The sequence below is a fragment of the Perognathus longimembris genome, chromosome 1 (genome assembly GCF_023159225.1).
Source record: "Perognathus longimembris pacificus isolate PPM17 chromosome 1, ASM2315922v1, whole genome shotgun sequence".
NCBI lineage: Eukaryota > Metazoa > Chordata > Mammalia > Rodentia > Heteromyidae > Perognathus > Perognathus longimembris.
The window spans coordinates 52,931,098-52,942,886 of record NC_063161.1 but is presented as its reverse complement, the minus strand read 5'-3'; the positions used below and the strand labels follow the sequence as shown (position 1 = coordinate 52,942,886).

The 11,789-nt window shown below is 45.1% G+C and overlaps 1 protein-coding gene across 1 annotated transcript in view; it reads left to right on the top strand.

The window, feature by feature from the left end:
- The first annotated feature begins 4,459 nt into the window (after positions 1 to 4,459).
- Scn8a (sodium voltage-gated channel alpha subunit 8) overlaps positions 4,460 to 11,789 on the top strand; it is a 189,449-nt gene continuing 182,119 nt past the window's right edge. Inside the window, exon 1 of the mRNA XM_048364197.1 lies at positions 4,460 to 4,487. The gene's annotated coding sequence lies outside the window, so the exon portion shown is untranslated. The remainder of the gene's footprint in view (positions 4,488 to 11,789) is intronic.

Below are 11,789 nucleotides of genomic sequence, written 5' to 3'. Positions count from 1 at the left end.
CTAGCACTCTGCCACTTGAGCCACAGCGCCACTTCTGGCCATTTTCTGTATATGTGGTCCTGGGGAATTGAACCCAGGGCCTCATGTATACGAGGCAAGCACTCTTGCCACTAGGCCATATCCCCAGCCCCCCTCAGTGTATTTTTAATGTTTTGTTTTGTTTTGTCTTTGCCGGTCCTGGGGCTGGAACTCAGGGACTGAGCACTGTCCCTGGCTTCTTCTTGCTCAAGACTAGCACTCTACCACTTGAGTCACAGTACCACTTCCAGCTTTTTCTGTTTATATGGTACTGAGGAATCGAACCCAGGGCTTCAGGTATGCTAGGCAAGCACTCTACTGCTAAGCCACATTCCCAACTCTATTTTTAATGTTCTGAATAACTTTCATATTGTTTCTTGTAATGGCTGTAAAAATTTGCATCCCTACCAACAGCTTACCAATGCCACTTTTTTCCACACACTTACCACAACAATTACTTTTTATTTATTGTGTGTATATTACATATATAATATATGTTATATGTCCGTTTTTTGGTGCTGGTCCTAAGGCTTAAACTCAAGGCTTGGGAACTGCCCCTGAACTGTTATGTTCAAGGCTAGGTCTCTTCCACTTAAACCACAGCTCTACTTCTGGTTTTCTGGTGGTTAATTGGAGATGAGAGTCTCACAAACTTTCCTGCCTGGGCTAGCTTTGAACCTTGATCCTCAGATCTCAGCGTCCTCATTAGTTAGGATTACAGGTGTGAGTCCCCCAGTTCCCAGTTTATTTGTTCTTTATATTAAGTGTGAGATGACATGTCATTGTGGTTTAAGTTTGTATTTCCCCAAAGATGAATGATGGTAAGCATTTTTTCCACCTTTCTCTTGGACATTTTTTTTTTTTTTTTTTGCCAGTCCTGGGCCTTGGACTCAGGGCCTGAGCACTGTCCCTGGCTTCTTTTTGCTCAAGGCTAGCACTCTGCCACTTGAGTCACAGCGCCACTTCTGGCCATTTTCTGTATATGTGGTGCTGGGGAATCGAACCCAGGGCTTCAAGTATACGAGGCAAGCGCTCTTGCCACTAGGCCATATCCCCAGCCCCTCGGACATTTTTTTATCTTTTGTAAAATGATTATTCAGGTCATTTGCCAACTTTGTAATCAGATTAATTATTTCTGTATTAATTTATTTGAATTCCTTATATATTTTTGGATATTATGGTTTAAAATATTTTCCTCAATTCCATTTTTTTTGGTTCATTCTACTGCTTGTTAAGAAACCCAATTTAAATAAAGACACAAAAAGGCTAAAGGTAAAATAATGCAAAAAAAAGAAATATTATGCCACAATTCGATTCAGAAATTTCAGTACACCTTTCTTTTTTTTTTTTTTGGCCAGTCCTGGGCCTTGGACTCAGGGCCTGAGCACTGTCCCTGGCTTCTTCCCGCTCAAGACTAGCACTCTGCCACTTGAGCCACAGCGCCGCTTCTGGCCGTTTTCTGTATATGTGGTGCTGGGGAATCGAACCTAGGGCCTCGTGTATCCGAGGCAGGCACTCTTGCCATTAGGCTATATCCCCAGCCCCCAGTACACCTTTCTTAAGTAGAAAGAAAGGTAATAGTAAGGATGTGGAGTATTCTAACATCACCATTGTCCACTCAGACCTAATCAACATTTATTGAGTACTCCATCCAGTAATAGCCATAGACATTCTTCTCAAGTGCACACAGCATGCTTAACTATGATATACCATCTTGAAAGCTATGAAACAACTCTAATTTTTTAAGGCACTGTCATATAAATCATGTTTCTGGACTACATGCAATATAAAATGATAACAGAAAGTACTGTGGAAAATTCTTGAATATTTGAAAACTAGAGAATGTATTTCTATAGACTCCATGAGTCAAGGGTAAAAACAAAGAGGGAATTGTATTTTTAACTGAATTAAAATGAAAATTTTAATTATTTAAAAATTTAAATTAATATAAAAATTTGTGGGATGCAGCTAAAGCAGTATTTAGAGAAAAAATTATATAATTAAATGCCCAGTTTAGGAAACAAGAAAGGTCTGAGATCAATGACCTTAGTTTGACCTCAGAAAACAAGGGATAGGAAGCAAATGAACTGTAAACAGAAGAAAGGAAATAAAAGTCAGAGTGGAAATCAATGAAATAGAACATAAAAAGTCAGTACAGAAAAATCAATGGAACCAGAAAAGTGTTTACCAAGGAGATGGGGGAGGGAGAGAATGCATATTACCAATAACAGGAATTAAACACCACATCACTATAAATTCTTTGGGTTTGTTTTTGTTTTTTTATTTTTGCCAGTCCTGGGCTTGAACTCAGATCTGGGGCTTGAACTCAGAGCCTGAGCACTGTCCCTAGCTTCTTTTTGCTCAAGGCTAGCACCCTACTACTTGAGGCTTCATGCATGCTAGGCAAGTACTCTACCCACTGAGCCACAAAAAAAAGGATAGACAGAAAAAAGGATGTTATGGACAACTTGACGTTCATAAATTCAACATGATGAAATAGATAAATTATTTCATAGACATAATCACCAATGTTCAGTAACTCAAATATCTATTTACTGAATAAACTTGTAGTTTAAAACTATCCCTCAAAAGAAACCCTACAGCTTGGTGTTGGTGACTCCTGCTTGTAATCCTAGCTACTCTGGAGGTTGAGATGTGAGGATTATGGCTCAAAGCTAGCTGGAGCTGAAAATCCGGGAGACCTTATCCCCCATTAAGTACCAGAAAAGCCAGAAGTGGAGCTGTAGCTCAAGTGGTAGAGTACTACCCATGAGCACAAAAGTTTAAGGACAGACCCAGACCTCAACTCAAAGACTGGCACCAAAAAAAAAAAAAAAAAAAAAAGAAAGAAAAAAGAACCACCAGGTCCAGATGACTTCACTCGAAAATTAGATTGGATTTTTAGAAAAGAAACAGTATGAATTTTACACTAACTTTTCTTATATTCAGAATATATACAATTCAAAATTCAGTAAGAAAATCATCTCCTAAAATAGGTGCCAGAGGTGAATAAGCTTCACCCAAGAGGATCTGCTGATGACAAGTTCATAAAACATGAGTTATTAAACAGAAGTAGAAAGCACAATGAGATAACACTGTACATCTATTAAAAAGATTGCTGATACCGAATGTTGATAACAATGTGGAGCAACTGGAACTCTCATGCTCCGAGGAGCAACATAAAGGGCACAACCACACTGCAAAACTGCTTTCTTAGCATATTAAATAGATACATTCTTAGTGTGCTTTCTTACTATATTAAATACCTCTTAAAACAGGATCCAGTCATTCTATTTCTAGGTATTTACAAGCCAAGACAAATGGATGTGCATGCACAAGCAAAGATTTGTTAAGTGAATGCTCACCACTGCTTTATTAGAAACAGGCAAAACCTACAAATAACCTAAATGTCATCATAGGTTGGTGGATTAATAAATCGTTGGTTATTTCTAAACTGCTTACTACTCAGCAATACGAGGCAGTGAGCTCTTATGAACAACCAACAGAAAGGCCTCAGAATAACTGGACTGAGTGGGAGAAAAGAGGTTCACGCCGTATGATCCCATCCATGTAAGATTCTAGACAATGCAAAGTCAGTAATGTACAGTAACGGGAGAGGGTGTCTGGGGGCCAGCCACACAGAGCATTTCAGAGGCGCAGGCGAGAACTCTGAGCGGCGATGGGGGCTTGAACCACTTGGGTGGGATTTCAGGCATGCACACCCGTTAGCCAGAGCAGAACACGTGCGACCCTCGCGGCCGGCGGCGGGCTGTGTGCGCCCCGCGGAGCTCCCGCGCAGGGGGCCCCGCGTGTCGGGCTGTGTCACTCGCGTCCTCCCTCCGGTCCTCACACGGCACGGGCGAGGTTTTGGTAGTGTGCGGATGGTGACACCCCACCCGTCGATGGCAGCCCGGGAGGCCCCGAGTTCGCCGTGCCGATGCCCGCGAGCCGCGGAAAGGCTCGCGCCCGCTCCCCCGGGCGCACACGACCTCTCAGGCCCCTCGGGCCCTGGAGGTCATCGGGCAGGAAGGTCACCCCCGCGCCTCGCACCGGCTTCCTGCAACCGCAGCCGCTCCGCAAAGGTTGTGGAAATTGGAGTCCCCGGTGCTTAGAGATGTCAGAAACTCCAGCCCCCGAGGAGGCGAGGCCGACAGACAGACCTGGTACTGAGGCCGTGGAGCACCGAGTCCACAGCACCGTAGCTCTCGGGTGTCGCCGCGGCGGGGCGCGGTCTCTGTCCTCCGTCCGTCCGTCCGTCGGTCCGCGGCGGGCCCCGGTGCGTGCTGCCCCTCCCGCGGCGGCGGCGGGCGGGGGCGTCGCGGAGGCGGGCCCGGGGACGCCGGCTGCTCTCGGACGGGCGCCCCCTGTCGGCCCCGGCTCCACGCGCGGATCGAGTCCCGGCGGCGCGGGGACGCCGGCCTGCGAGACAGCGAGCGGGCGCCGCGGGCGGACGGGCGCGTCCGGCGAGGGTAGGTGGGCCGCGGGCGGGCGGGGGAGGAGGGGGCGCGCGGGGGCGCGCGCGGCGGGGGGTCGGCGGGGGCGCGCGGCAGCGGCGGGGGCGGGGGCGCGCGGCGGCGGGCGCGAGTCATCAATTATGCAAGGACCCGCGCGGCGCGGGAGGGGGAGGGGGCGGGCGCGGGGAGCGCTCCAAGATGGCGCCCACCGCAGTCCCGCCCGCCGCAGCCCCGGCGCCTCTGCAGTCCGGCCGCGCCTCCCGGGCCCCGCGCTAGGGCCGCCGCCGCCTCGCTCGCTGCCGCCGCTGTCGCCGTAAGTCGCCACAGAACCCCAACGCCGCCCTGGCGGGTGGCCCTCCTCGCCCGCCGGGCTCCCCTCCTCACCTCGGGACCCCGGAGCGAGCTAATCCCTTCCCCGGGCAGGGGCTTTGCCGCAGAGTGTGCGGCCGGGGCTCGTGGGGCCGCTGAGCGCCCGGGGCGAATGCCCTCGTCGGCTTTGGACAGGTGTTTGGAGCTCCCGCTTCCTTCCGCCGTGTTTTCTGGGGTCCCCGAGTTGGACCGAGGTCCGCCAGTCGCCCCCCACCCCGGGACACCCCGCTCCCCTCGCCTCCTGGCCGCGTCGGGGGGACCTCGGTGTGGCCCTCGCGCCGCTTCCGCGGTGCACCCCACCCATCCCCCCCTCCCCCAGGGCCGGGCACAGTCGGGGTGGTTCTGGGAAGGGCAGCGCCGTCGGGATCTCCCCACGGCAGCCCCCAGCTCTGCCCCCCGCCCCCATGCCTTCCTGCACCCTTCTCCCTCACCCCGCTCGGGATTGCCACCGGCGGCTGCGGCCGAGGGCTCCCGGGCTTCGAGGGCATCCAGGACCACCGCCGCCCCCGCTCTGACCTTCCGCTTGCATGTCTCAGCCCCCCTCCCAGCCGGGTGCTCCGGGGGCTGTGTGTGTGTGTGGGGGGGGCCCCCACGACCTTCCACGGCAGGCCGAGATTCCTGCATTGGGGAGTACATCACTTTGAGAACATCCCTGTCCCCCACCCCCACCCCCTACGCCACCCTATGCAGAGCTCGTCCCTATCCTCCGGGCTCCCTCCCCCACCTCACCACGGACGGCTGCACCCTGGGGCTTCCGGGGAGCGTGGACTGTGTGCCCGGCCGCGCCGCTCGGACCCTTCCTCTCTAGTTGCCCCTTCCGTACCTAAGGGAACCGCAAAGCCTCCGCATTTCTCCTGGGAGCTCAGCTCCATCCCCTCCATTACCTGCAGCAACCACCGGTGGAGACTTGGCAGTTAACTTTCCCAGCTAACGTTAATCGGGGCCTGTCCAGACCCCTTTACCCCAGACCCCAGCTTCCAAGGTTGGGATGGAGTGGCGATCATTTTTCTGCCTGATACATAGGATCCTCCAAAGTATGCATTCCTTCCAACTACTCCACCCTATGTCCTCTCTTCCTCACTTACACTGCAGTTTTTGAAGTGCGGGGGAATACATTTTTTAATCAGGAGATTCCAAGATTTGCATCGGTGTTCAACCGATTGTCATCGGTTCAGGGGAGAGGGATCTGGAGAAACTTTGCATTGCTTGCATCTGACAAAATTCGCGGCGAGGGAGAAATAATTAGTATGGAGCAAGCTGTTACACAAGGAAAAACTGCTTTTAATGCTCAGTGGGCACCAAAGGGGCAGAGGTTTGGAAGCCAGGAGTGTGGGTGAGGACTTGGGGGGGGGGGCAAAGGGAGGAGGGCTTTCTATAATTGTTTTCTCAAGTTTGAGCCTGGAGATCTTTTCAGAGAGGTAGCTGTATGTTAGTGCTGAGGCATGTTTTAGCTTTCTAAGGAGATTTTGGGGTGTGGTAGGTTTTTCCTTTACTGTCTTAACAATCTCTCTGTGCATCTCTCTCCACGTGCATTAGATATGGGGGAGGGGGCTTTTTTCTTTCCTCAAAAGAACTGTTTTTGATGTGTAATGCAAATGGCTGGGCAACATTGCAACCCAGTAAATACCAGGATGGTAGGAATCCTAAGGCATTCAGAGTGGAAATGCTCAAAGCTGGTAGCACATTGCCAGTAACCTGGTTCTTGACATACCGCAGTGTTTTTTTTTTTTTCTCTTTGGAACTCATGACCCATAAGGCCTTCACGTCTCCCCGAAAGAGGATTTGATTGGTGGGGGAGGGAGGATGATGGTTCCATATTCAGCAAGCATTCTCTGTCCTAGAAATTGAAGCTCTCTCTGGAGAAGGCTGCAGACATGTTCTGTGTTCTCAGAACATCTGAATCAGGGTGTATGTATATGTGGTATTTCTTAGTAGGGCTGTTTGTGGGTATTGCAAAGCAATTCATGTTGATGCAGGCCAGTTACTGATTTCCTGGGTTTTATTTGAAAGGTTGACTTTATATGCCGTTGGCTTTTCTTTTCTTGGCCAACTTTTATCAAAATATGTAGATTTTATTTTAAATTAATAAGGCTGAAGTGGAATGCAATACACTTAAAAACAACCATGTAGTCCATATTGCTTCTTCATAGGATGCTTAGAAAAATTTTCCTCCTGGTTCAGCTTTGGGTTGCACTGATTTAGGCTCATTGCTAGGGCTTCTAGCTGTGGTGCTGAAAGGACAGTTCCCTGCTAGTTTCATAGGGAAGGGCTCACATGCTGGACATGATTTAGGTTTTCTTTGCCTTTTATTATCCGCAGGTTTTTTGGTGTGCATGTGCATGCGCAGCTGGGTTTGTACTTGAGGTTGAAGGCCTAGTTATCACATTTTATTACTCCCACATAACTCCCCATTTTGGCTGTCCCCCATGGAGGCACTGTTTTATCAGCTGCCACAGATTCGTATGTAAAGTTGTACAGTGACATTCTGCTGACTTCATTATTTCAGCACATTTCAATCATATTTGAAATATCAAGAAAATGTTAATATTATGGAAATATGGTCTTTGACAGAAGTGACTAGATAGTTTGCCAAGTTAAGTTGAATCAGGAGGTCATCTTCACTGGGTTGATCTGACCAGTGAGTTGAGAAAGGGACTTGTACAACAGCAGGTGTCCAGTTGTTTCACTAAAGTATTTTCATACAGAAAATCACTTTTAAATTATGGAATAGGAAAGGGGCCCTAAAATTGATCATGTAAAATTGCCCATTCAACAAAGAAAATTCTCTTTTGGGAGATAATCTGCTTTGAATACTTCATTGGTAGGAACTTAAGACACAGAAAGTAGCTCATTCATTGTGATTACATTTACAAGGTAACATACATAAAATTGAAAGGCATTTGAATTGGGGCTATACCAGGACAGATGTCATTCTTATTCATTTTACCAAGAAAAGATTGAGACTCAATGTTCTGTAGAGATTATAGGAGAAACCTGTATTTAGCAAATAATACAGAGAGGCATGTCCACTTAAACTGAGAAAAACATCCTGTGAATGGAAAGAAAAATAATTATGTTTAATGTGCTGATATTATATAACAAGTTGTTCTAAAAGGCACATTCTTGAATTAATGAGTACTTAGTCCCTATAGGTTATATCTAACCAGGACAATAAACACACATTAAATAGAAAGTGTTAAAAATAGAAAGTTTATCTAGAGTGAAATTAGTTACTACAATTATGAAAATTATATATATTGCACAAAACTTTAATGTATGTAAAAGCAGGAAAGTCATTCTTAGTCTTATTATCCTAAGCAAAAGTTGTCTGTGATTGTGTTTTTTCAGTCTTTTGTTTTCAAGAAACACTTGGGAAATATACTTTAAGCAACAGTATTTTGAAACTGATTCTTCCAAATTTATAAATTCATAGTACAGTAGTCACTCAGCAACTTAAATACTAAGTTGTTGGTTTTCAGGTTACTTTTTTCCTTAATCTTCTTGATTAAAAAAAAAAACTTTAAATGCTTTTCTTGCAAGAATTCACTCGGGCTAGGAATATGGCCTAGTGGCAGGAGTCCTTACCTTGTATACAGGAAGCCCTGGGTTCAATTCCCTAGCACCACATATATAAAAAATGGCCAGAAGTGGCGCTGTGGCTCAGGTGGCAGACTGCTAGCCTTGAGCAAATAAAAGAAGCCAGGGGCAGTACTCAGGCCCTGAGTTGAAGGCCCAGGACTGGTAAAAAAAAAATAAAAAAAAAAATTCACTCATAAAATTGGACTTATTTGAAGTCTCCATGTAATCTAAAAAGTTACCTAGAAGAATAAAGAAGCTCTTAATCAGATACTCAATGAACACAATCTCACTCTGCACCTCCTGTGTTTAAGGCATGTACCGGGCGCTGGCATATTAAATGGCCTCAGATTAGAAAATAATGCTGCCCTCAAAGACCATGGCTGTTCAAGTTTTATAGGAAGGAAACAGAATAAGTGCTGGTGGCTCACACTTATAACACTACCTACTTAGGAGACTGAGATCTAAGGATCATGATTCAAAGCTAGCCCAAGCAGAAAAAAAAAAAAAATTGTGAAACTCTTCTCTCCAATTAAACTCCAAAAAGCTGGAAGTGGAGCTGTGGCTCATGTAGTAGACTGCTAACCTTGAGTGAAAAAGCCAAGTGAGAGCGTGAGGCCCTGAGTTCAAACCCCTGTACCGACACCAAAATGAATGAATGAAACAAAACTCTTACCTTTTATTGATTACTGAACTGTTGTGTGGTAGTCTTTCAGGTTGATGTCAATGATTTAGTGGAAGGTAAATGTAAGAAAAAGAAAAGACAAAGGAGAAGGTAATGGAAAATTTTTTTGTGTGTCCCTTTATGAAGTTGTAGAAACAATACAGACACACAAGTACTATCTCAGATTAAGGTGAATTGAAGGCCCAAGAAGGTTGTCATTTTTCCACTGAGGAAAAAAAAAGGTCAAGAGTAGCATAGACTTTGGAGTCATCAAAACTAAGTTCTGATTTTGACTGTACTACTTATTTGGTTTGTGACCTTGGACAAGTTATTTAATCTATCTGGGCTTCAGTGTTCTCATCTATAAAAATAGGAATACTAATACATTGCGGGATGTTTGTGGGGATTAAATGAAATCTCTGTTTCCTATGGGTTCTGACACATAGAGATCAGTATATATTAGCTCCTTTCTCTCTAGGGACTTAGCAGCTTAGCATGTATTTATATGCATATTTGATATAGCATATATATGTTCTGTATTAAATTTCAGTAGTCTGAAAACATAGACTACTTTTATCTTCAGTCTGGCATAGAAGTAAGAATCTGCAGGTCCTTTAACTTGGATGGACATTGCTAATCTGAATGGAGGCAAATTTTACAGTTTTACTCTGTAGTTGCTGGACTGGCCTCCACTGCTACAGTGCAAATGCATTAACTCTTCCCTTTGAACAAGAGTTCATTCCCAACTTGGGCAAGACTAGCATTCTTCCACAAAGGAATGCTTTACTTTTCCCAGTTGGTAGGTGACTGGGCTTTTTTTTTTTTTTGCTATAGCTTAGGATCTAGAGAAATGGGCCCAAAGTCTGAGACCTACCTTTATTCTCAACTTTTTAGTTGTGGCAAGTGATTATCCAAGGTTGGAGTTAATTTGTCTTCATCATTTTAGGTTTCCCTGAACTTAAAGGCCTCATTTGAATGGGTCTCATACATTTCTGTCTCACAGGTGACCACTCTATGTTGTTTATGAAAACTTTAAAAACTCCTGTGGGAATTAGGTAAGGCAAATATTACTCCATGTTACAGCTGAGGAAAGGAGTATCTAAGAGAGTGAGCGATTTGCCAGGCCTAAGGACTATTTAAATGGTAGAGTGGATACTGGTATTCAGGGTAGTTTTGACTCATGCTTAAAAGATTTTTTTCCCATTAAATGGTGTTATATTCTGAGGTTCATATAACCAAGTAATGTGAGCAATTTTGGTTTATTTTAAGAAATTATCATTATCCTAGGTAGCTAAACATATCTTAGTGAGTGGGCAAAATGAAAGATTCTGGGATAGGCAGAGGGAGGGCAGAAGTACCTTTGAAGGAGAACATTTTGGAAGAGGAAGGATGAAGGGAAATGAACTGATGATGTACCAAAAAGTAGAAAGTGGATGAAAAGAGAGCATTAAAGTAGTCTATTTGTTTTCCTTTGTAGCCATCTTAGCTACTTTCTCCATATCTCTTGCACACAAATACAAATACTTGGCTACTTATAAATGTTCTTACATTGCCAACCTAGGACCAGAGGGAGTTATAGACGACTGTCACCAGGACATCTTTGCTTATCAAGGCTGAAGTTGGTGTAGGTCGCAGGGAGCAGAGCATGCTCAGGATTGACGCTGGCGTGTGGCAAGGGAATTGGAGTAGAACTAGTTCTGGGGGGCCTTTGGCTAGAATATGAAAGAGTATAATGTCAGTATTTTCCATTTGTGTGTTGAGCTGTGTCATAGTGAGAAGACAATGAAAGAAAGGTGGGAGACTGAGGTCTAAGAGGTTCTTAGTTTAGGACAGTAGCTCTGTTGGTTCTGAAAGGATTGTTGGGATGGAATGAGTTAACTGTTGGGTGGAGAGATTGGGAGAATTTTTTTTTTTTTTTAATGCACTGTTGGAATAGAGAGAGGTTCTTGCATTCACTAACTGGTCCCAGGGTGTAGAAATGGAAAGCACTAAAATCCCTCAAAAGTCTTTTCAGGTTCAGTTGATTAGTGTGGTTCTCATCTGTAAAACTTTAGAGTTCCTGGGGGAAAAGAACACTAGAGAAGTTGTGAATTATACAGTCCTTCATTTCCTTTTTTTTTTTTTCTCCTGCATTTTGGGTATTTAACTCTTGTTAATATTTCCACTAGATTGAACTTGGGAAGGGAGAAAAAAATTAAAATTGAAATATTACTTTTAATTTTTAGATAATAGCTGATAATGGAAGAGCTTACAATTATCTTATCAATGCAGATGCAGGCAGTTGCATGTTGAGCCTCCATTTGCATGTAGTCTGTTGTAATCCAGTGTGAAATAGCACTTTCCTCTCCTTTTGCCTAACAACAGCCCTGTAAACAAATCGGGCTTAATTTATTATGTAGTTAGCTTCTTATTTTAGGAGGAATTCCTCATTTAAGGCTAATATAATAGGCTTTTTTTTTTTTTTTTTTTTGCCAGTCCTGGGCCTTGAACTCAGGGCCTGACTACTGTCCCTGGCTTCCTTTTGCTCAAGGCTAGCACTCTGCCACGTAAGCCACAGCGCCACTTCTGGCCATTTTCTATATATGTGGTGCTGAGGAATCGAACCCAGGGCTTCATGTATATGAGGCAAACACTCTTGCCACTAGGCCATATTCCCAGCCCCTAGGCTTTTTTTTTTTTTTTTTTTTAATGTCACATCCACTGGTGCC